The 25,015-nt window shown below is 42.7% G+C and overlaps 1 long non-coding RNA gene across 4 annotated transcripts in view; it reads left to right on the forward strand.

The window, feature by feature from the left end:
- Positions 1-25,015, forward strand: part of LOC310743326 — a 74,551-nt gene that overhangs the window by 9,578 nt on the left and 39,958 nt on the right. Inside the window, exon 3 of one of the 4 annotated variants that reach the window (XR_014538951.1) lies at positions 16,929-18,791. The exons of 2 other annotated variants lie outside the window; for them this stretch is intronic. This is a non-coding gene — a long non-coding RNA (uncharacterized lncRNA). Of the gene's footprint in view, positions 1-11,118; positions 12,556-16,928; positions 18,792-25,015 lie in introns of those variants that run through there. One more of the 4 variants, XR_014538952.1, reaches the window with a different exon arrangement.

Genomic DNA, 25,015 nt, shown 5'->3' on the forward strand with positions numbered 1-25,015 from the left:
GAAGACAACATTCTGCTATTTGCCTTCATCTGATAGGACCAAGCAGAGGCACCATGATGTTGCTAGAGATATTTGCCATGGCAAACAGTATACATTTTCCTCCATGTCTGATTCTCAGAGGGCTATTACTCATTCTGTATATGCAAAGCCAGGTTTTCAAGAATCTTTCCTGCAGTGATATTTACAGCCTTTTCAATGTAGCTGCACTTTCACTGTCAGGCTCAGTGTGGTGCAAATGCACAACAGGTGAAAAGAGCTAGGAGAGTTTGACATCTAAAGTTGTAAACAGAATTATATAGCGAGCCCCATGACAATCTCCATCTAGCCCCCAGAATTTTCTAAACCTTTTGCCCTATCACATGCTGTTTGTTGTGCAAGAAATACATAGCATCAGCAATCAGGAAAGATCACATCAGTGCAACAAACCCAGATCACCCAACAAAGGCATAGAGACAAGCTAAATGCCGGCATCAGGCAAGAAGGTACAATTTACCAGGGAGTGCTAATATACATACAGTACATGATTTTATTTGTATGCCAGCTTTCCATAGTTAAAACCAGTTTGCAACATGAAAAAATACATACTGTAATTGCAAACATAACAAAAAATAATGAACATAAATAAAACATCAAAAGGTAAAAAACCAAATTAAACAATGTCCACGTAAACCATAAGATCTAAAATAAAGATACAAAAAAGAAAAATCAAAAACAGCAGCAACAACCCCTCCATTCTGCCACCACTGCCCAAACAAAAGCCCCTAAACAATACTTCAACCCAAGAGTCTGTTCAGCACCCTCAGCTTTTGTAGCTGGAATCAATCGAGGCCCCACCCTCCTAGGTCAGGTGGGAAAAGGCCTGCAAAGAAGGAAGCAGGTATGTTTTAGTGTTGCAGCTCCAGCCCTCTGGACTCAGAAGCAAGCTGAAATTAGACTGTTAGCATCTTGATGTTAAGGTGGCTACTGGAGATGTTTTGTGTTTGACTTGTCTGTGGGTGGCTCGGTTCCACATTACCTTTGTGGCATGGGAGCAGTTACAGTGTCACTTTATCCCAGCCAACAATGCTAAAACCAGAAGTTCCAGACCATGTATTTAGGAGCCCAGGGCCACACATGCCATAGTCTGTACAGTTTATTTACAGACAAATTAAATTGCACCAGTCTCAAGGCTGTTTTTTTAACCTTTCCAGTATTGTGAAAATGCTTCCAGGACTCAGCTGTACAGCTGCAAATAAAATGTTTTTAATGTGTTGTAAAGTGCATTATACAAATGTGACACTAGATGGCGGCAGTGAGCTATGGCAAATGCAATATTTTTTTTCAAAACTTCTTTTAAAGCATTTTCACAACATTTTTTATATGTGTCTAGATTCCACCCCAGATTCCTGTTTTTATACCAGTTACCAGTTCTTAAGAGGATGAGTCCTCTTATCCCATGGCTGCCAAATTTTATAAGAAGCCTTTGGTGAGGGGTGTTTTTGAATGTCATAGCAAGGGGCATTGCTAGTGGTGGAGCCCAAAACATCTGCCTATTTCCCGATTTTTAAACCTCCCCTCCACCTTACAGGGTGGCTAGGGGCAAAGCACAGTGCCAGTGAGACCCCAGACAGCCACCATCTTCTGTGCCCCAAGACTTTTAAGTACCCAGAAACACCTCCATGCACAAATATATAATTCTGGAGAATCACCTCTGTTGCTGTGTTGTTTTGTGTTCCAGGCAAAAGAAGTGTGCCTCTAACGCAGGGAACCTTTTCATACCTAAAGAGTAAACAAAATGCAAATGGCATTCCAAATGCCTGTATTTTAAAATGGGTTGCTGCTTATCTCTGTGTCAGTCAAACATGCATAGTGTAAAAGTTTCATAAGGCAGCCAGCAGCAAGGTGAAAGATGAAGAGATTGCTGAATAATAGAGAAGGGCATCTTCCAGACAGCTTAGGTTCATTTGAGAACAAACACAAAATATATTATACAATCTTTTCATTCCGCCAGGAGAGCTCCAGCCTCCCTCAGAGCTTTCTGCCACTGAAAAAGCCATACAAACGAATGATACCTCAGTCAGCAGAGGGCTTTGAGGAGCCAAGATGCAAAGTTAAGCCAGTATTATTGAGGGAGACAAATGGGTGGCATAGTGGTTAAGGCTAGAACATGGGAGACCAGGGTTCAAAACTCCACTCGGCTATGAAGCTCACTGGGTTGTTGGGATAAAATGGGCAGAGAACCATGTGCACCACCTTGAGTTACTTGGAGAAGAGGTAGGAAATAACTGTGATAAATACTAAATAATAAAATATCCAGGAATTAGGAAAGAATCAAGCATACAGCCAAACTCTCCCCCCCACACACACACACAGCAAAACTCAACAACACTAATGTATTGCTTTGTGATCCAAGACAGTAAGGTCATGGAGCCAGTTGATCCCATAAGTGGGTGGACTGTCTGAAAGGAGGAACCCTCTCTTCTTTTTTCCTGGATTGCTTCCTGTAGCCGTATAATTTGTGGTCATAATTTTGGCAAAAATGTTAGCATATTTCAGCTAAGGATGTTGTCATAGTGAACACTACAATTTCCTGAAGAGATTACAAAGTCTTGCCAAGAATTGTGCAACCCTCTCTCTTATGATGTTAAGCAATATGAAGACAGGCATCGTCAAGTCCTTCGTGCAGCCTCTGCCCTATGGCACACTTTAGGGGGAAGCAATTAAATGCAGATTATTCAAAAGGTATCTCCTTAATCTGGCATGATTTATTGAACAGAACTGAGGGTAAACTGTGCTGCCTGAGGAGACCTGCTGTGGGGAAATGCTGCATATATGTCTATGTTTGTGTTTTGAATATTTTGTGACTGTCAACGTACTATTACTGTATATAGCAAGCCTGTTTAGCAGTAGCTGTTTGGCGGCAGGTTCGGAGAGGAGAAAGAGGGAGGATTGCTTTGAATATTTATTAGGTGGGGCTTGGGTCAGGTAAATTCGTTCTAATTGGTCTGCATGACAGCAGAGGCTGATTGGCTGCAGATTCCGGCCAGACAGGGAGTTATGTGGCAGCTGAGGAGATGGGGGAAAGGGATTTCATGAGGGAGGTATGAGGAACAGACCAGAGAAAAGCTGAGAGGAAAACAGGCCTGGCTATCTGTATTCAATATTTATAAAATAGACACTTGTTTAGTGAAGATCAAGAGAAGAGAAATGGTGGCTGAGTTAGTCTTAGACACTTTGCCATCCAGCTAACTAAGCACCCTGCAGCCATTTTGCCATCCCAGAATCCTTTTCAGTGTCACAGAGGACACACATAAGGGCATAGCTCTCTTGTTCCAGCACAGCTGCACTCAATCCAAGAATTGTGATGTTGCAAATGGCCCACATCTCAGATCATATGTTATTTCACTGCCACTCATAATAGTACCAGCCACCCCCCAGCAACTGCTTCAAGTGTTTCTGCAATCAGGCTGGCGCTGGTTGTGATGACAGTATACCAGAAATCACTTAGCTGCCGTTTCAAGACCTACCTTAGGATACGTCTGAGGATACATGAAATGCTTGGAGATCTACACCTGATCCCAAGTTGTTCCCTTGATATTGGGGGGGGGGGGACTCCACTTCAGTCATTTCTTCCCACTCCCTGCCATTGACTCCCTCCTTGTCATTCCAGATCCCAACACCCAGGCTATAGGATATAATGATGTTACCACCTAGCATTGGATAATTCCTTCTGCGTCTTTATTCCTATTTATATATAAATGACAAAGATAAGCAGAGAGGAGCTTACAGTCTAAATTTAAGCAGTGGGAGTAAGAGACGGGAGGAGAAGGGAAAAGGCAAGGGGGGCACAAAGCTAACAAGGAATATTTGCAAGCAAATGCAGTTTGCATGTCATTTTGGTTGGAGGCGCAATCCGTTGGTACTTTTCTGAACTCAGTCACCCCATGGAGCAGCAGGCTCTCAGGGCATGAAGAGTTAGAATGCAATTCGTGACTAATGAGTTGCCTACACTTCTTTGCTTAGTTCATGCACATCTGGGTGCAGTGGACTGTTAATCCAGCTCCATCAGAAACTGCAGGTTAATGTTTAAAGCACAGTGAGTACAATAAATCAATTACGGGACAGTACTGGGTATGCTGCAGCATACGAGGAAGAAAAAGTCTTGACACTGCACTTGACACATGGTGCCAACAAGACTAAATTCATAGCATGATAAGGTGCCAGTGGCCCAATCTACTTGAATATAACTTACAAGAAAGGGGGGTGGTAGTAGAAGAGATGAATGAATTAGCTCTTTTCTGGGAGTTCAGTAGCTAACTGCAAGTATAACCTTCAAGGTTAATGTAGTCTAGCAAAAAGTCATTCATCAGATCCCCACGAGTTCAGCATGAACCCAGTAAACTGGAGCTGTTATCATAGATCCATATGAGAGGATGATGTAAATGAAACACCATCAACTGCTGTTATTGTTCTATATCAAATCCTTCTTGCCAGTTGCTGGTTCCACTCTTAGAATTGTAATCTAAAGCTTACAATATATACGACGTTTATTCAAGTGTTATAGATGCACATAACTCTTTATAAGGTAGGATCGAAAAGCAGGTAGTTCTCTTGTTTTGAAGGATGCAATTAGATATAAATATTTATAAGTAATTTCGGATAGACTGAGTCCTAACAGCACAGTGTGGAGGGCATGACCCAGCCACAGTTAAGCACGTAATTTAATTCTCTCTCATGTAAACCAAATGGCTTTTACTCTCCCTCACCTTGGGAAGCAATTTGAGATGACTCAGCTTTAAAATGTGACTTTTGGCTATTTGGAGCATGGACATTTTAATCAAAGCTAGTCTCCAGTTCCCTTTCTGCTTTCTCAACATTGACACCAAAGATACAGCAGGGGGCAATGACCCACTTTGTCTCCATAACCCCCAGGGCTTCCAGCAAGCTGGGCTATTGAAAAAAGGTCCTCATTTCAAACATAGAGAAAGCATTCACCCACATGTTACCATTTTAAGTGAGCCACGTTCTGTAGTTTGTTTTTTTTAATGTAAGCCAGAAGGATTCAAATGTGGCCCTTCTGTCCTCTTTATCTGGCCCTTGGGACTGTCCGCAAGCCACACACCCGTGCCCTCTCTCCTGAGGCCACAGACCCTGCCAGTGTGGTGTTGTGGTTAAGAGTGATAGTCTCGTAATCTGGGGAACCGGGTTCGCGTCTCCGCTCCTCCACATGCAGCTGCTGAGTGACCTTGGGCCAGTCACACTTCTCTGAAGTCTCTCAGCCCCACTCACCTCACAGAGTGTTTGTTGTGGGGGAGGAAGGGAAAGGAGAATGTTAGCCGCTTTGAGACTCCTGAAGGGGAGTGAAAGGCGGGATATCAAATCCAAACTCTTCTTCTCTTCCTTGCCTAGATGTACGAAAGAAATGGGTGTGTGAGTGTGGGTAGAAACTAGCAAACCACTGCCATGTGGCCTACAGAATGTTGCCCAGCAAGGAATGCAGCCCTCAAAATGAACAGGCCCCTGCTCCTAGCTTTAGAGAACTACAGTTATTGCCGAAAACATGTTGAGCAGTGACACACCAACCAGATTTAGCTTTCTGCATGCAGTATGTGAAGAGATTCTGCTGCAAGAGGAAATGCACTCATTTTACTGTGCAGATGTTTTCAGAATAAACTCATACCTTTCTCATTATCATAAAGAATACGATTTATGAGCCAGGCTTCCCACACCACATAACAGCATTATCTCCGAGGATCAGAACACCTTCAGAGGCATTTATCACTGGAACATGTGATCCTTGGTCCCTTGTAAAGCTTTTTATAGTGAGAAGTAGCATTGTACAGTACTGTACAGCTACATTGCACCCCAGTCTCCATGAGCAATGGACCATGAGGCACAGAAGAGACACTGGTGTCTTTATGATATATGTTTTATTTACACATGTCTACAACCTGAGTCTAGATGGAAGGGTTCAAAGCATTATACTCCAAGAGGGTCTCTTGCTTTTCCCATAGGTGTAGCAGGCTTGGGTCTAAGAACAGAAATCAGCCATGCTCTCTTGTTTCTTTGTTACAGCCTGTCACAGTAAGTCCACATGGTGCTCTTCGCCCCCCCCCCCGGCCCCGCTCTTCTTCCTTGTCTCCACTAACCCAGTGAAACAATTGCCCTCCAGCCTACATCATCCAGACTGAAACCCTAAGCCCTTTTTTGTCTCTGTCCACTAACACACAGCTGGAGGAGGGGCAACACAAACACATAGGTTGTCTGGCACTGAATGTCCTGATGGCTCATCTTTTGTTAAATTAATGCAGTGCTTGTTTAGGGGTACTCTCATTTTCACTCAAGAAAATCACCATTTTATAGTTCAAATTGGGAAATATAAATACAGTAAATGGACAAAAGTACAAAGATTCACAAAATGTTTAGGGGTATGTGTCCCCCTAGAAAAAAAAGCACTGAGTTAATGTCTCAGCCATCACCAGGTGATTACCTCATGAGGAAGTTAGCCTGTGTTGTTTCCTTCTTGAATCCTTGCTGGACCTGGGAGTTCAGTGTTTGCAGTTTAATTCTCAAACACTGATTAAATTCCAACACTTACTACATCAAGAAATGATGGGTGGCTTGCATCCACAAAATCTGGCACCCAAATCATCTTTGTTTCTCTCCCCTGCACACATTCCAGCTTGTCAATATCCTTAAACTATGGTGCCTAGAACTGGACACAACACTCCCAGTGTGGTCTGACCAAAGCAGAATAGAGTGGTACTATTATTTCCATTGATCTGGACACTATACTTCTTTTGATGCAGTCTAGAATAACGTTAGAATTTTTTTGCTGCTGCATCACAGTGCTTGCATGCATGAAGGTCTGAGAAGCCACCTGGGTACCATGATGTAAGAAAGATAATAAGATTTTAAAATGTAAGAAAATAAGTAAGAACTTGGGCTGGTTTTATCATTAGTGGTTATTTCACTGCTAGTTTTGATTGTGTTTTACGTAAATGCATTTGGTTAATTTTATGGATTGCTTGGTTAGACTTGGAATTTTTTTCTAATAACTGTTTTAAATTATGGCATTTAATTTGAAATTGTGTGTTCATATTTATTTTTTTTAATCCATGCTGACTTATGCTTACAGTGTCATTTAACATGACCAACTCCATATGTTGCAGTTTGGCTAAAAATTAACCGCCTGCTGACGGCTCCAAGTTGAAAATCATCCTGAAATAATGCATTTGACTGTGCTACAGGATGAAACATGCTGGGAAGACTTTCTTCCAGTTTCCCATGCCACCTACCTCATACTATTGCCTATAGGTGATAGGCTTCAACCAAGCCAGCTGTGGGGTTAATGGACTATAGGAGGAATGCAGGTGAAAGCAGGGAAGTACTAGTTATTGGTTACAGATCACTAACAAATGGCTCAGAACTGAAATGGATGTAACATCAATAGAAAGGCCCCACCAATCAAAATACAAGGCTAGGAGCTAGTCAAACCTATACATGCTCCTGAACTGGTTAGGGCCATGAAAAACATAGGGACCACACAGCCCTTGTTGCTCGTAGCCCCTAGCTTCCCCATAACTTTTATTTATTGCCAATGACATGCTAGATATTAAAGTTCAGATACAGTTCAGAGAGTTTGGCTTCCTCAGAACATGAGTGCACTAGCGTTTTGCCATGTATTTACTGCCAACTATTCCCCAAGAGTAGGGACGCGGGTGGCGCTGTGGGTTAAACCTGAGAGCCTAGGACTTGTCGATCAGAAGGTCGGCGGTTCGAATCCCCACGACAGGGTGAGCTCCCGTTGCTCGGTCCCTGCTCCTGCCAACCTAGCAGTTCGAAAGCACGTCCAAGTGCAAGTAGATAAATAGGATAGTCATTCCTAGCATGAAACAACAGAAAGTAGGAGTGGGTGTAAGTGAGGAGCCACTGTGGATAAAAAGCATATTCAACATCCCATTCAAAGCGCATGGTTTGCCACACACACACCCTCCAGAATCCACACTGTAGTTTGTTAAGGGTTCTGGGAATTGCAACTCTGTAAGGGTGGAACTACAGTTCCCAGGATTCTTTGAGGGAAGTAACACACTTTAAATGTGCATTGAATGTATATGGTGTGTGGAAAAGCAGATGCAAAGCAGGAATTATTAAAAAAGATTCTGCAAGAAAGAAAAAGGTAGTACCACAAGCCAGTAGGGATGCTGCAGGTAGGAGGCAATCTTGCCTAAGGAGATGCAAAATTCCATTTAAAAGAAGTTATGTGGGAAAAACAGCTTCCTGAGATTGCAGATCTAGGTTTTAGAATATCTATCAGTGTCTTGTCAAGGCAAACCTGGCAGCTGAACTCTTTCACAAGAGTTTACTTCCAAAGATTACCTGCTTTACTGCCAAGTTGTGGAAACAGAATTAATGCTGGGTAATTGTTCCCCTTATCTAAGCCAAGGTTACGTCTTTCTTATGTCACCTCTCTTTCCTGTATTGTAATAGACCTTACTCCTTTACTATGTGTTTGCACTATTTTCCCCACTCTGTTTAAAAAAAAAAACAAAGAAAAACAAAAGCAGGGATAACTCCTGCAGAACCTATATTTTGTCATTGTCAGAGCATTATATCAAGTGTTTAAGACAGATCTAAATGTTCAGGACACTGATTTATTCTCCAATAAAAGTGGGAGAGTGGTGTGCATTTCTTAATTCTTACAGCAATCGAGATTTCCGATGTGCTAAATGGGTGGCTTTGTTGTGAACTCGTAACACACTTCACTCTATAATTAGGTAACTGCATGCTAGTCTAGCATTAAATTGAAATGTAGTGCAGAGGAAGGAGGCAAAGTGCTAAATATAGCCTATTTCAAACACTTAATTGGCTGAGGGGGGGCGGTTCTACCTGTACTACAGATATACTACTGCTGAAATTGGCTTGGTTATATAAATATATCCTAAGCAAGACATTGTAAAATCTATCAGTATATAAAATGTGTGTTTCACTGATTATTGCTTTAGATATTGTATCTTTTCTAATGGCACTTCCAGATGACTTGTTTATTGAATATTCATCCTGATTTGTTTGCTGGGAGATTAGATGATGTTGACGTTTGGGTCCTGAGGTTCTCCGCTCAAAGTTTAACTCATGAGTAGGGCTTGGCAGGACTGGCCACCAGCCTAAAACCACCATGGCACTCTCCGGTTTGCTCAAAGGACTGCAGCCTCTATAAGACCAAAAAAGAAACAGAGGAAACCATATCTACAATCTGACATGGCGAAAGCACAGTAATCGCTGCCAAAGAAGGGAGAATTATTCTCTGGGTTTTGTTTTTGTTGTTTTGTCTTCTTAGCTGTAGCAAGAAGAGCAAATGTAGGCTGCATGCACACCATGCTTTTAAAGCACACACCCCTCCCCAAAGAATACTGGGGACTACAGTTACCCCTCACAGAACTACGGTTTCCAGCACCTTTAACAAACTACAGTTCCCATGTTTCTGGGGGGAGTGCTTTAAATGCATGATATATATGCAGCTGTAGAGATAAATCTATCTTCTCAAGGCACTGGCAAGAGGAAGGAATGAAAGAGGTAATGCCACCCTCTCCAACTTTCTCTAGATGGTGCCTGTCTAGAAGCGTAACTGACTATGGGACTACTCTCATTGCTTGCTGCCCCTTGGTCTTTCACAAGTTGTGTTCGGATTCCCTTATACCAGCCCAGTGGCCCAGGGCACAGCAGCATATGTAACCTTCCAGATCTTCATCTCTTTCTAAGAATAAGACTCATCATGCTATGCCTCTTACATAATGAGTTGGCATGGCAAAATCTTCTCTCTCCTCACTCCCAAAAATATATATTGCATTTTTGGGAAGTGTATCTAGCTTTGTCCACGGCATCTCCATAAGTGCATTAAGTGCTGCCTGTCAGCTAATACTTTGTAAGGGCAGTAAGAGAGAGACAATGACATCAGATGTACGCCAAAGGGAAAACGTGCCAGCGTTAGCTTTGGAAAAGAGGGGGGAAACTTTCCGAAGTATGCCGCTAATATTCATCAGACTCTTATAGACTCACAAACACACACAATAGTATGGCATTTGTTGCTGGCAAGAATTCTGCTTCTGTCACTTGCTACATGGCCGAGTGCGTCCATTAGCAAATGCAAAGTTTAAACTGGATGAGAAGTTGCAAAAGATACAAACTCTTGAGTGCAAAATTGCCAGGGCCAAGAAGGGTTGATGTGCGCCACCAATACGTGCCATTTATTGCTTATTATAAGTCCTATTATTTTAGCGTGCTAAAGGGGAAGCTGCACACATTGCTCAGCAATATTTATTGTGCACACAAAGCCTTAAGAAGCTATTGAGCCACGCAGTGTGTTCATCTTGTAAACACAGGTGACTGAAGGAATGTGCCCTTATCTTTGCATCAAGCCACTCATCATTTTGATGCTGTCTAAACTGAATGGCTCATTTTTAGCAGGAAAAGATCAGTCTGGCAACTGTAGGATCAATGGTCAGCTTTGGCAGAGATTGGGAAACTGATGTGGACTCGGCCACACGCTCCATGGTTCATCATAGCCAAATGATCATCTGCTTGCTGTAGTCTCAGCAACACACACTGAAGACAGCCATTTGTTTGTCTGTCTGTCTGTCTGTCTGTCTGTCTGTCTGTCTGACTGACTGTCTGTCTGTTTGTTTGTTTGTTTGTTTGTTTGTTTGTTTGTTTGTTTTTGGATACTTGGAAATGGCATGACAGAGGCATCATTGCCCTTAGTGTGAACATTCATCCCACAGTTCTCTGGTTTCACAGGGCTTGGAATCTGCTTAACCTGTTGACGAAAGACCAGTTGGTACACAATGAGAAATGAATTTGTACACCGCAAGAAATGATGCCTCCATGCTACCACATTAAAATCTAGCATGCCTCCCCTGTCCATGCAGACTGCTTTAAAAAGATGTTTTAGGAACAAGACAAGGAGCTTTGAAAAGCAAATGGGCAATGAATTCCTTCCTTCCAAATGAGAAGCTATGCCTTGCCTATGGCTTCATGGAACAAACTCTAATGCAACTCAGAGCCTGCCTACACATGAGCAAGGCCACAAAGCAATCATTGTAAAGAAGACTTGGCTTTTGCCCTCTCTTTCTGTTTCCGCAGATTATCTGTGCCAAAGTTTGATGACTGCATACATTTTATGGCTTGAGGTTTGGACTTCCAAAGCATGGCCCACACCTATCTAGGCTATCAGTGTTTTCACCAGAGGGCAAGCTTCTCAGGCAGAGCTTCAATGTCATCATCCCATTCCTGTGTTTACAGAGTGCTGAAAGCATTTGTGTACATACGAAAAAGAGGACCAATTCTTCTATTTTTGAAGTTGGCACATAGAAGGAACAGCCCCATGGCCCCTATGTGCATTATTAGAATGAGAGGCTCTCATTCATCCACCACATGTCTGCATGGCAAACACCAGTTTGTGGCTTTAAAAATGTACCCAAGAGCCTTGGCCATTCACAGCTCACAGATACATTTAATCACACATTTCAGATACCCATCTCTTTTTCCATATTTTACAATGCTCACCATGCAGACATGCAGTAAACAAATTGGAATTCATCGTTCCTGTAAGTGTGAAGCCATGATTAGAAGATACATATGCTTCTGACTGGTTTTGTTAATATGCATTATGAATAAAGCACCATACGGTGTTTTCCCTGCCAATAAAGCAGACTCCTTTTATAACTAACTGGAACGTTTATTGTAGATTATATATTCCTTTACAGTGATTTCTATCTGTAATTCTATCACGTTAAAAGATGCATATACTCAATCATTCAACCATTCTAGAGAGAAAGGGGCTAATTTTCATGGAACATGTTCCATTAAACAGGTTGCACAGATTTCTCAGGCTTTTTACATCATACATTCACAGCGATGGGTGAAGAAATGCACTGCTTCTACCTTGTCTCCATTCCTTCTGTTTCTACCTGCCCACCAGCAGCCAATGAGTGCCTAATAGGCACTGCCTATGCTTTGGCTAGGGCTATGTTCAAACTGACTCATTAGTGGAGCTTTGCTGGGTGGTAGGGAAGGATTTGGGTTTTTTGTTTTGCCAAAGGCAAACCACTGGAAGGGTCACTACTAAACAGGATGGTCTCTTTGGGATGTCAAGTGGTGTGGGTGTCTTTTGGACTACTTACCAGAAAGAATTGCCTAGTGTTTGTGTGCATTTAATGAGCCTAGCTCAGGGGCCATTGAGTGGTGTGGGAGCAGGTTTCCCTTTGCCATTTATTGCTTGCCCTTTATTATTAGCCCTTTATTATTTGTGGCTCATCCATTGAGATCAGTGGCCCCTGGAGACATACTTTTTATTGCACATTCATGATGATTTGTGCTCTTGAAGTTGTTGGGGCAGTCACACACAACCCCAGTTTCAATACTGTTTGCACCTGCAAAAGTTTTGGAGCAGTCATATTGCTTCACTTCCTGTCAATGCATAACCCATAACTTCCTGTTGAAATCCCATAACTTTTTATACCACAAATGTTCTGGTTTATTTTTGTCCCACTTCTGTTATGCTGTAGCCCATCCAGACAGCAATTACCGTATTTTTCGCTCCATAGGATGCACCGGCCCATAGGACGCATAAAGTTTTTTGGGGGGGAAATAAAGGAAAAAAAATTTATTTACCCCCCAGGCGCTTGTGGTGCCGGCAGCGGGGAGAAGCGCTCTTCTCCCCGCCACCCGCCTTGAGATCAGGTCGGGGGACAGCGGGAAGACGCGCTGCGCCTCCCCGCTGTCCCCGGAGCTTGCGGGGCAGGCAGTGGGGAGAAGCGCTCTTCTCCCCGCCACTCGCCTTGAGATCAGGTCGGGGGACAGCGGGAAGACGCACTGCGCCTCCCCGCTGTCCCCGGAGCTTGCGGGGCAGGCAGCGGGGAGAAGCGCTCTTCTCCCCGCCGCCCGCCTGCAGAACAGGTCCGGGGACAGCGGGAAGACGCGCTGCGCCTCCCCACTGTCCCCGGAGCTTGCGGGGCTGGCGGCGGGGTCTCCCCTCTCACTCTGCAGGCTTCAGCGAAAGCCTGCATTCGCCCTATAGGACGCACACACATTTCCCCTTCATTTTTGGAGGGGGAAAAGTGTGTCCTATAGAGCGAAAAATACGGTATGTGATAGCACTGGAGGAGCATTGCAAAACAAACTAAAGCAGAATAAATCCACCACTATTGCACTATTATTGTGTAAACAACATGCTGCAGAATAGACCTGCAATAAAAGTCGGCCTTGAGGACTCGGGTGAATGAGCTACATCATTTGACTCAGCTCCAACCCAATAAAAGTGATTAGGGTGGGGCATATCATAAGACTTTCATTGAGAGATGGGAAGTGTTAGTTAACACTTTATTGGCCTGGATCGCGCATCATACTAAGCCAAACCTAACATGAGTATATGGGCTTGCAGGCTGCCAGAGAGGAGACCCCAACCACTTTGCTCCTCCCTGGTTATATTGTTGCTGTGCAATGCTGAGCTAAACCATAGTTTGGCTTAGCATGTCACCTGGACATGAGCTCATGGTTTATCTCTCGGCAGACTAACCACAAGTAGTTACCAAGATTTGTCCCATGATTTACGGATTGTGGGTCATCTGAGAGAGCTAAACCACGATCTTGGGTTTGGGTGACACAGTGCATCAGCCAAACAAGTGGGAGCAACAAAGCAGCTGGATTATTCTCTCCAGGAGCTGGCATGCTTATTTGGTTGCACGAAGTCATGGTTTGGCTTTACAATGCCTTCTTGCCATTTCCCCATTGGTTCAGGTCCAGTAGTAAAGACTCACTCCAGGTTTTATGGCCAAGACAGGTACAATTGCCCTCAACTATTAATAGCTGTTTCCTGGTAATGGCCCACGCTGACCAGCCAGGCTGTTGCTACAGAGATCTGCCAGTTCTGAGAGCTTCCTCAAGAGAGCAGTTAAAAGCTTTCCTTTTAGGCTTGTATTTGACCTTTAATAATCTTAAGAGACTCTTAGAGTACACATATTTCTACTACTGCATTTATTAAATGAGTTATGTGCTTAAATATTGTTTTTGTCCTTTTTTGTGCTATGTTCTGAGAAGCATTACTGAAAAGCAGATTATAAAATGTGTGATTATGAAAGCACAGCTAATAAGGAAGCATAGCTTCATGCATATGAATCTAGGTCTCCATACAAACTTTGTATGCCTATGCAGTACAATGCTATGCACGAGTCCCATTATATCAGTGAGAATTAGGATTGCAGCCAGTGTGATACAGTGGGACCTGGCAGACAAGGTTTCAAATGCCCATTCAGCCGTAAAGTTCGCTAAGTGACCTTGGGCCACTCACAGTCCGTCAGCCTAACCCACCTCAGAGCGTTGGTGTGAAGATAAAATTGTATACCAATCTGAGCACCTTGGAGGAAAGGTGGGATAGAAATGTAATAATAAATAACAGAATGTGTGAGTGGTCTTGAAGAAAAGGCAAAGCAGCATCATTCTCTAGATTATGACATGAGAAACTGGTGGTGTAGCATGGGAGGGCCACAAGGGCAGTTGTTCCAGGCACAGAATTGTAAGGGGCACAAAATTTCAACACCTGGTGCTGCCTCAATACAGCTGCATGCTCTATCATTGGCTTCTCCATACGAACCAGGAAGTGACCTCTCCAGACAAAGAAACAACTTTTCTGATCTCTGTGACTGCAATCTCCTGAGTGATGCAGACGCCATTAGGCAGTTGAATGTGCATGCATACTCCATTCATTTCCCTCCCTTCCACTCACCCCCTTCAAACGCCCCGGCGTGCTGGCAACCTACACTATGCCACTGATGAGAAAGACTACAAATGGGAGAACCATTTTTTCTGCTCCTCAAACATCTATTTCTTGTCTCTGATCCTAAACATGCTCAGGAGAGACAACAGAAATGAACACGTCCGGCTTCCAGTACAGAACAGAGGAGAGTGGAGCACAACACCCTCTCTGTGCTATCATCATGTGCATAGACAGGTTTACAACAAACCTGCGAGTGTGTGCTTTTGTTTTGAATGACAGGGAAAGAAGTCGCTTTATATATCAGACAACCTTGGCTGTTTGTTATCTTGGTGTCAGTCCACATTTTAGTGAGGGACAGCATAAATCCTTCCTTTATGGCTGCATCGAACCTATTAAATGTCATGATCAGAGCTTGATAATAATTAACAGATTCTCGGATTAGCCAGTTTATGGTATGATCACTCAAGAATCACTTCATGAATCACTCAAGTCACTTCATTTCCCTGTTTAGTTCTGTAGCAAGTTTCACACCAGCTCCCAAATCAACCCAAATCACAGCATATCACTTTATTGTTATTTTTTAAATACTATGCTTCTATGCAAAGAAAAACTATGCACATTTCTTTCAGGCTTTCAGCTCATTGCAGTCACACTTTCACGCCTTTTAAGTGGAAGTGCAAAGTGTGTTATTAAGACACACCTTGCCTTTTTGTACATTCAGCTTGGGCGGGGGGTGGGGAGGCTGGAAGAACCAGGCAGGGATAAAATAAGCCCAAATGTGTAAAGTCACCAAGTAATATTTGATTGCTGTTTAGAGAGTTGAGTTTCTTTCTCTCTCTCTTGATGGGGGTTTTAGGAACACTAAACCCCAAATCCTGCAGAAAGCTCAGGAGATGAAAACCCTGCAACTATGTCATTGCATTTTATTATTGCCACCAGACTGGTGATGCCAGTGCATACCTGGGTTTGGTTTCCCAGAACTGAGGTCACTTGAGACTGTGTTGTCTTTGTGATATATCTACATGTATATGCAGCCCGAGCATATAAAGGAAGAGCTGACAACATTAACACCTGAGCAGTACTGGGCCCCCTTTAGTGGGGGTGGGGGAGAAATTTGGTTCAGTTCACATTTAGTGTTGAACCTAACAAATTCACACTTTTAAAAACTATATGAGGACTGTTTTGGTCCTCATATAATTTTACACTTCTCTAGATTTTGTGATGTAGTTCTCTAGCCAAACAATGTTTACAAAAATGTGTATATTGGAAGAAATGGACATAATGTGTATATATTAAGGAAAAATGCTTGCAAAAAATGCTATTGAATTTTCATGAGGATTTTTTTAAAAAGCAAATCTGTGCAGAAAACATGGAGAACTGAATATTGGGGAAATGAGAAGCTAAGAGTGAAATAGACAGATCTGTTCATCCCTACCCACTATGTTTCACAGCAGAGTGGAGAGCCTCTCAGTCCCATAGTGCTGGAATCTCACAAAATCTCTGTGTTACCAGCTCCAGCTGCCAAGTTAGAATAGTCTCACTTGTATTGTTCTCTTACACTCAACAATGGCATCACTTCCAGCTCGGCTGGGTAGGGAGCAGAAGGCCTGCCCATCTTCAGCTAGTACAGGATTAGTCATTCTTGTAGTCTTCTATGTATTGTTGGTCTTCAACTCTCATCATCCCTGACCATTGGCCAAGCTGATAGCTGGAGTCCAACAACATCTGAAGGACCACAGGTTTCCTGGACCTGAGGGCGAGATAGAGAAACTGACAAATTAATGAATTAAATAGTTTCTGTGGCACTGTAGTTCTGTACTCTTTAGATATGCAGAGAGACACTTCACAAACTTGATTAGAGCTATTCATTTAGCAGTCTCCTTCTCTAGAGCATCACATCTTACAGAGATAAAATCATAGGCAGGGAGAGGACCCCAAAGATGACATCCAGACCAATCCCCCACAAAACCCAATATAGCACTGCCAAAGAAATTAGTGTTTAACATTGCATTTGGATAATATTATTCAGACCAAAAATGTAGGAATTCTGAGGGAAATTAAATGATTTTCAAATAAAATTGCCAACAGTTTCTCATGGAGGAGTGGGGAGGATTCACCTTTCTAGATCTGGGTTCTAGACTCAGTCTTTGGTGTAATCCAGGTGTCTTGTGTATTATAGCCACTAGATGTCTCCATCTGAAACTTCACGCAACATAATGGGAGACTGGTAAACAGGACTAATTCAGTATTTCTGTTGCTCACAATATGTGATCAAACAGATAAGGGTCTGCAATATAAGGGAATGCTTTCATTCACTTAGTAGCCTGAGAAATCATCTGCTCTTGTATACACCTGCAAGATTGCTTACAGGAAATTCCACATGTGCTGTACATTGCCTACTGAATATCACAAGGGCAGTGACCTGAAAATCGACGTTTTCTGCTATTGTCTCTGAACTCTGGAATGCACTTCATTTTGTCATTTGTGAAACCATCAGTTGCTTCAGATGTCTTCAATCTAAAGGCACCCTTTTTATTATTTACTTGTTTGAATTCCCTGAATTCCCTGTTTGTTTTTATATGTTTTTACTGGTTTTATGCTGCTTTTTTCTTCTACTTCTACTGTTTATTGTTTGTATGTTGTACCCTGCTTAGATTTCTCAAGTATTAAAAGGTTTATATGTGTTTCTAAATAAATAAAATAAGTGAGAGCAAGCTAAGCCTGGCCATTTCACAAGACACCCACAAAACCTTGGAGTGGAAGAGGACACATTGCAACTAAAGGACCTTTGATTTCTTTTCCCTCTACTAGTCTGTCTTGCACCGCCTAACACACAAGACTGTGCAAAAAGCAAGCAAAAATGAAAGAGCATACTTCAAAATAGTATGTCTTGTTGTAAAGCCAGTAATGTAACCTAAACCTACTTTTGAAAGTTCATTGAGGCCAACTTAGAAAAGAGTTCTGAAAATAATGGGTGACTTCAGAGCATGTCACACAAGCTCTGCAGAGCTCACTCTAGTGTAAGTTTACACCAGTGATCTATTTTTTACAGATTGGTCTCATGACAAGTTAGTGTGGGTTACATGATGGGCCCACGTGGCTAGGTGTCAGTTTTGGCTTCTGCATCGCTGAAGGAATTCTACTCAGAAGAGCTGAATTATATAACCTGTGTAAATCAATCCCCTCCTACAGCATCCCAGAAGCTAGTACAAGCAAAGGGAACAGACTTTAAGGTCATAACCACCTTTTATTGATCCACTGAAAATACTGCGAAATTACTGGCACCCCCAGTCTTCCCCTTTTCACTGCCCAAACATACCAAACAGAATACTAAGAAAAATGAGCTCTTCTGAGCGACTCACTCGCCTAATGGCTCCAATCTAATACCCAGAAAAAACAGGGAGGGCGGTTCATTGACAAACATCCCACCAACTGCATACTCAGGCAGAGCTATATTGAGGGAAAACATTTTCTCCTGCTAATAAGGAACACAAGTAAATTAAGATGACATCACTCCAGTCTTCCCCAACCTGGTGCCCTCTGATCTGCATGTTTTAAAGATGTTTCTAATGTTCTTATGTGTTTTTAAATGTTTTATTTAAAAAAAAAATTTTCTACTGAGCACCTTAGCAAAGAAGGGTGGCATATCAATGTAATAAAGAAATGTATTGTTGGGCTACAATTCCCATCATAACTTGGCCATGCTGGGAGTTGTGGTGAACAACCTATGGGAAGCACCAGGTTGGAGAAGGATATATTAGTCAGTTGAAATCAGTGTCAATGCATTTTTAAATCTGATTTCTCCACAATGTGGTTTGCATATATGTGCAGGTATGGAGAGAGAGACAGAGATAATGAGGGCCATGGTATTGACTTTGTGGTGATGTAAGAAATTCATGACGTTAATTCATCATTCATCTGGATGTTAAAATTGTTCTTATTTTGATAATAATGAATTGCATTAACCCAATGGGTCTATGTTTGTATCTTGAAAATGTGAAAACTTACGTTTCACAATAAAAAATAAATACTGATGGAAATTTAACTGTTTGTTTTGAGGTATGTTGTCTCTGCTCTTACTGTAACAGGAACTATTCTGCATTTTGAATTTCCAAATAATTAAAAAGAAAACTTTAAAGATAAACCTTTTTCATCTTGGGATAAAAAGAGAAAGAGACATAATAATTTTTATCTCTCTGTTTTTTGTGACCTTATATGTGTGATGGACTGTAAGAGATGCTGCTATGGCTTGGGTTGTTTTAATGTTTTCTTATTTTTTATTGTTAAATAAGTAAATAAAAAGAGCAAAAAAATGAGAGATTAACCTTTTCAGGAAGTATACAGTTGGTTTACTTAACCGTCCTTCCTAAAAAACAATACAGCCATATGTATGTTGGTGTTTTGGTAATATATACATTTACTTAAACATATTTCATAACTTCAACTAACATTACTCTTATCAAATAATAATTTAAGCACTCAATAAGAACAATAAGAGAATCCATTGCTATGAGAAAAAATATAAATACTTACATGAATAAGCTACTTCAGTGTAACACAGGGGTGGTGTCACGGGAGCCTGTGACCCTCCAGATGTTGTTGGAATCCAATTCCTAGCAGACGCAATGAGCAATGAGCAGGGATGATGGGAGGTGGAATCCAGCAACATCTGGAGGACCACATGTTCCCCATCCCTGATGTAACATTTCAGTATATGCCCGCTTACAGATTCACTTCAAAACCCTTTGGTATGAACATTAAAACATTGGGCTTGATGGATTATATGGATAATCTTGATGGCCAAAGGAAAAATGTAGATCAAGTACGGATGATAATCATGATGACGATGGAATTTAAAATTGATTTTTAGATTCAAAATACTGCATAAGTGAATTTAATTTTGACCTCCGTGACCTTGCGGTTTTAAAGCTGCTGGCACTGCAACAAAGTTGCTAGTCCCTAAAATTATATTGTTTGAGGTTTCCAAGAAGATAATGCTAGCTGTTTCCTACTTTAATGTACAAAATTGCAAAGGATGCTGTAATTTTAACAATCATGTCTGGATTACAGGATATCATAACAAGACATGGTAATTATAAATCCCTTACAGTGGAAAAGTTAAGGAAAAGGCTATTGAGTAAAGTTCCATTTTCAGCTACGACCAGCAGATTTCTTTTTGTCTTCTATTCTTAATTTTCATTTATTTTTTCTTCCTATCCTACCTTCAGATCCGGACATTAGAATAATGTGGCTCTTAGCTGGGGACAGAATTTAATGGACACCATTGAAACTTCCAAGCTATGCACTTAGTGCCTTAGGATCTTCTATGTAAGGCTAGAATGCTATATAGCTTTTGTGTGCACACGTCACAGTTTATGTTTACGCACTGGAGCAACTGACTTACAATAGAAGCAGTGCCATCCCTAACATTAGGCAGAGTGGTGGATGCAGGGCAGTGATGGAAGCCCCCTCAACCATCCAGTCCCAGGTGTGTCCTTAGAGACAGAAGGTGGGTCTGCCCAGCCAACTATTTGTCCACCTCCCCAGTTGCCGGGGACAGCCCTCTTGCAGGAGGCAAGGCAGGGACTGGTTTATGTAGCTCTCCATCTTCTGAAGAGACATCCAGCATCTGCATGGAGGGGACATCTGGCAGGTTAGTTGGCCCCTCCCCAGCATCAAGCTTAGCACTCTCCAGACTCTTCGACTCTTCACCCTTTGACCAGTCCTTCCAACAAGTCATCTTGGGATTCATGACACAGTGGATGGGAGGGGAAACACCTGTAATCTGCAAGCACAGGTCTCATAGTTTCTCCATCCACTGAGCATGGCTGACTCAGAAGCTTCAGCAAGGGCTGCTTCCAGATGATCTGTTTATTGAACAGTCATCCGGATACGTTTCCAGGGAGATTAGATAATGTAGGCCATTTAATGAGCATTCATTCTTGTTTATGGGGAGGCTAGAGCTAGACAACATTGCATCAAGCAAATGTTCCCCCACATTTTCCAGTGCATTTCTCCACCACTTTCCAGTTAGATCTACAAGAGCTCCCAGTCAACTATAACCGTGCAACCGGAATTTGCTGGTTTGTGATTGAATCCCACCCAAAAAGCAACAGTCTAGAAGCGCCCAGGGAATTGCTGGATGGGTATCATCTGCATGGAGGTCTCCCCGGCTAGTGTGGCTGTTGCAGTTCCCTTGGTAGCACACAGACTGACTCCCTGCCTGACATTTTTCAAGGTCACAACTTGGTTTGCTGTGGGCTCAAGTTAAAAAAGAGAGCACCATGCAAGGAGGCAACATTGCCATATCTCTATGACTGATTAGAGAACCACTGCCTATTGACCTTTGGCATACTCCCTCTCATAGCTAAGAACAAGTGATATTATACTCCAAGATCCACATTTACAAGGCACCTCAGTGCTGGGGTTGATTATTAGATCTTATATCACCCTTCACCAATCTTTGGAGAATTGCTGCAGCTCCGTGGCAGAGCATCTACTTTGCATGCAGAAGAGTCCATGTTGGAATTCTCCAACATCCCCAGGAAGGACGACAGAGGGTGTCCTCTGCCTGAAACTTTGGACAGCACTGTCAGCCATTGTTGGCAGTGGTGAGCTAGATGGAACCAATGGTCTGATCCAGTATGAGGCAGCTTCATATGATGCTCCCCTAACATGATGTCTTTCAGATGTTTGGACTGCAATTCCCATCAGTCCCATTCAGTACAACCATGCTGGCCAGGGCTGATAGGAAGTTGTAGTCCAAAACAGCTAGAGGGCACCAGGTCGGGAAAGACTGCCCTACGTGCTTATGAAATGCTTTACTCTTCATTTATGTATATGTTTTTATTGTCCTTACCTTTATTTTCCAAGGAATTCAGGGTGGCACATGTGGTTCTCCCTGTCCCCATTTTATCCTCACAACAACCTGTGATGTAGGTTCTGCTGAGAGACAGTGACTAGCTCAGGCCATCCAGTGAGCTTCATGACTGAGTGGAGACTGGAACCCCCATCTCCCAAGCTTTAGTCCAACACACTGACCAATACACCACACTTGCTCTCACTGAGAAACCTAGTCGTACCTTGGACGTCAAACGCCTTCCAGTCAAATGTTTTGGCTTCCAAACGTTGCAAACCCAGAAGTGATTGTTCCGGTTTGTGAACATTCTTTGGAACCCAAACATCCATCACGGCTTCCAATTGGCTGCAGGAGCTTTCGGAACAGATTCCATTCAACTTCCAAGGTACCACTGTATTATAACGTATTACATGAAACCTAACACCTCAACTGACAATTTAATTAACTTTCAATGACTTGTTCTTCAATTGTCGGTCAAGGTGATGTTTCTCTTCAAAAGTGCAATCTGGGAAATTTTAAGCCAAGAGGAGCCTGGTAGCTACCATAACAGAAAATAGATTTGTCACACCCTTATAATGCCATGCTATGCACGCTAACTTAGAAATAAATCACACGAAATTCAATGGCGCTTACTCCAAAATCAGAGAATTGTGTAAGATTGCAGACTTAATCTCACTAAATTGGGTAGATTGTTTTAATGGTCTTACTCTATTCTATCTGAATGTTGTATAATTAAGCAAGTATTAGTAATGGGTGAAATCTGTAAAGGATCTGAAATTCCTGGGGAATTTGTGAAATCAAGCTTTACTAAAGGTTCACACCACCTTCTGCTTCCTGTTTTGCATCTGGCAGATATGCGACACATACAAAAAAAGATGCATTGGTATTCTAGGATTTCTGTTCTGGATCCTGTCCAAAATCTACAAAACAAAAGATCCTGAAATAGAAAAATAAATAAAGCTGGGAAACTCAAGTCACAAGATTCCTTCCATCCTAAAGTTTACACGTTTTCTTTTTCCCAAGCTTTGAGCTGAGTTTCAGAAGGAAACCGTGTCCATGCCAATGCAGCTCTATCTGCCTTCTTATATCCATTTTATTTTAAGGCATTTAATTTGTTGCTGTTGTTGTTATCATTAAGAACATTATATAACCACTCAGTTATGCCAACAGTTATTTATTTTTAAAAATCAGGTGCTGCTTAATACCTCAAGTATTAAGCCGTATACACTAGGAATACAGGAGGGCTATAGCGTAAAGTCAGTTAAAATTAATTAGGGGGGGAAACATACTGAAAATGCTTGCTGCTGTTTTATTTTGGGGAATTTTTTAAGTCTTTACCAAGTACCAGAAGTTCCAACAGGGAATTCTACAGAATTAGATCCACAGGACTGAAAGCACAGCTCCTGGTGGAGATGACCTGTGCATATATAGTTAACCATCGGGAAGGTTATTTCTCAATAGCGTTTGCCTGCAAAACTGAATTAAACTGGTGTCTCATGCTCCACCACTGAGGGACCCTACTTGGGCTCAGAGAAATGGACTCAATGCCCTTTTCCAGCATGTGTGTCCTATTTATCCCATAACTCCACAGAAACACTTGGAATCAAGTATGAAAGCTCTGATAGCTTCACAGATTATTTTGGATAAACCCACGTGATGTGGAGTTGCCAGGGCAGTACACAGGTACGCATGACCTATACACATCTGGGTCTGGATTTATGTGTGCATATATGCTTATGTCCATCTAGAAAATCCATGCCCTTGGGCACTGGGAAGTGCATGGGAATGAAATGCAATCAGTGTTTTCACTCTTTTTGTGCATTATTTGCTGTATTTTATTTATGTGTTCTGTCTTGTTTTTGTAAACTTGGGTAGTGTGGATGCAGGCTGAACATTGACCTAACAAGAGTCGCTAGGCTAGTGAGGTGGTGCTGAGAAGCCACCCTCTTCCTGACACAGGGCTTGCCCACACTTTCACTTGTCCCACCGCTTTCCCCCAGGGAAACCAGCTCTTTACCACTGAATCAAAGCAAATGTGCCTGGATGGTGTACATGTGGGGCAGAGTGGCAATGAGGTCAGAGCTGCGTGGGCAAACCAGTAGTGACAATTCAACACTCCCATCGATGCGCCTGCCCTGACCTTGCCTCTTCCAAGCCCCCACACTGTTCAGACAGTGTCAGGAGGGCAGCTTCACAGCACCACCACACTGTGCTGGCAGGGCAAACTTTGGTAATAAGCCGCCTGGTGCGAGGCCATTTGATGCCCTCCCCTGAGCCCTCGTGAGGCTCTGGCAGGGTCCTAGAGCCCTTCCACCTCCTTCCCAAAGCTGGGTAAGCACTTACCAGGCTTTGAGAAGGAGGTGGAAGGACTCTAGGACCCTGTCAAAGCCCTCATGTCTCCTTCTCAGGCTTTGAGAAGGTGCCCTCCTTGGCTGCCCACCTGGTGCAACCGTACCACTGCCCTAAATCTGCCTCTAGTGCTGGTCTCCCCTGGATTCTAGCAACTACTTTTCTCATATTTGTGTATCGAATGATAGTCACAACACTGCCGTCTTATTTCCAGTGCCACCAAACCTGGCTACTTTCCAGTTAATTCTTAACTGCCAACCTCATGTCCATTAATATCTGCCTTCATCCCCGCAAGCCACCCCATGCTAGTATATTCCAGCAAAAGCTTGTTACGGGCTTAGCGATTGAGCCTGCGACTCCCTTCCAAAGAGATTTTAAAGAACTGTAACCTCCAGATAATCTTGAAAATGTAAGTTGATCATTTACAGATGTTTAACTTCACAAAAAGATTTCCACTGGCTTTATGTTCAAAGGTATTTATAGAATTTACAGTAGAGGCTGCCCAGCCTCTCTATGTGGGCAGGCAGGGTGCAGTCAGTAGCCTGAAACTGCCACATTTGCCAGCAGTCACTTGCCATTCCCCAACCTCCCAGCCTCTCTCTCCTGTGGTGATAGTACAAGGAAAGCAATAAGGGATTCAGTGCATTGAACTGGATCCCACCCTCTCACAGACCCTGCTGTTGTGCAAGAGACTCCAAGGGTTCCTGTGCTTACCCAGGGTTCACGTTCCTTGCAATGAAGGTCAATGGAGACAGTGATAGGATATGTGATTTTATTTACACCTATATACAACCTGGCCTAGGACAGAAGGGCTCACAGTATTAAGACTCCAACAGATCTTGCCTCCCACTAGATGTCTCAGGAGTCACAGCTCTGGGTCCAGAATAGAGCAAGACCAGCCTGTGTCTCCAGCTTCCAGTGTCAGCTGAAACTCACACCCACACAGCTCCTCTTGGACCTATTGCTCTCCATCCTAGGATGACATGGCATTCAGCCACATGAAACGGGGAAAGGTCCATCAATTTGTCTCTGTAGCAACAGGGCAACTCCTGTCCAAC

This window comes from Podarcis filfolensis (assembly GCF_964270895.1).
Source record: "Podarcis filfolensis genome assembly, chromosome: 10".
In the NCBI taxonomy this organism is placed as follows: Eukaryota; Metazoa; Chordata; class Lepidosauria; order Squamata; family Lacertidae; genus Podarcis; species Podarcis filfolensis.